This window comes from Triticum dicoccoides, chromosome 3A (assembly GCF_002162155.2).
Source record: "Triticum dicoccoides isolate Atlit2015 ecotype Zavitan chromosome 3A, WEW_v2.0, whole genome shotgun sequence".
Classification (NCBI taxonomy): domain Eukaryota; kingdom Viridiplantae; phylum Streptophyta; class Magnoliopsida; order Poales; family Poaceae; genus Triticum; species Triticum dicoccoides.
In genome coordinates, this window is record NC_041384.1 from 134,741,300 (window position 1) to 134,742,605 (window position 1,306).

The window sequence follows — 1,306 nt, forward strand, 5'->3', positions numbered from 1 at the left end:
GTGTTTGCAGGCGAAAGAAACCCCGTGCACCATACTCTACTTGATCAAAGGCCAGAAGGTGGACGTGGGAAAGGGGATGATAATGGACCCCTTGCAACCCACGTTCCACAACCAGCCGATCCCTGCTGGGCACTTCAGGGTTAGCTTGTCTAGTGTGAAATCGGGGCACGAGGATTTGCCTCCTCCAGTACAGCATGTGGGAGCGGACGACGAGACCCCACCGCGGATTGGAAGCTGCAAGGGTTGGGTGCTACTATGGCCGAAGAATCTTATTCGTCTGGAGCCGGCCGAGAGCACACCAATAACCACACATCAACAAGCATGTGCGGAGACCACCACCCCGCCTACGCAATTACCAGCTCCTGTAGTGCTGGGTGAGAGCGGCGGACGACATGATGAAGGGGGTGCAATAGTGCTGGCTGATGTAATTTGTCCTGTAGAATAGAGAATGGATGATGAGACGGAGGTCGACCCTATGGATTTCCTCAATACAAACGCGTATGACTGTGACATAGAATTGATGAGTCAACCATATGACGAATCGGGCTATCAGCTTTCTAATGAGGATATGGATGATATGCCCGGGCAGGAAGGTCGTATCAGGGATTGCAAAAAGTCTCTCTTCATGAAATCCTCACAGGACACGCCTGAAGATGCCGCCTCAACACAGGATCAACTATCCCAGCGCGAGAGTCGTACAGTACTTAGCCCGGGAACACTGGGGCAGGGGTTAAGGAAGGGTCTAGAAGGTGTGCCCAAGAAAAAGGAGAGAAAGAGATCGGGGAAGATAGCTGCCTCCAAACAAGCCAGAGCACGTAGCAGCCAAACGATGCATTCTGAAGAGCGTGTACCCGTGAAAGGTGCGGCCATGTTCCATCTCACGGGCGAGCCGCTGCTACCGCCGAAACCACTGGAGGCACTATCAGGGGATCTCAGGAGACTGCACAACCATGTGCTGTCGACTGAGAAAAGCCTACTAGCCTCAAAGGATCCAGGATATCCGACATACGCGGCTCGTGTGCCTGAGGGGAAGTGCTACGTCGAGACACGGCTCGCGGAGGTGTTCTTCCTGCGGTTTGACCATATCTTTGAGATGTTTCTGACAAGGCGGCTCGATTTTACAATCGTCCGCCTTTTTACGCTACATATGAGCTCTGTCATGAATAGTGAAGAAGTCTCGCAAATCTGTGTGGCGGATCCGTACTACATGCATGAGTCTTTCTTGAGTCTCGGCGACTTTGAGCGTGAAACTGCTAGGGACTACCTCCAAAACTTCATGGTACAGAATAAGGACCGGGAAATTGTC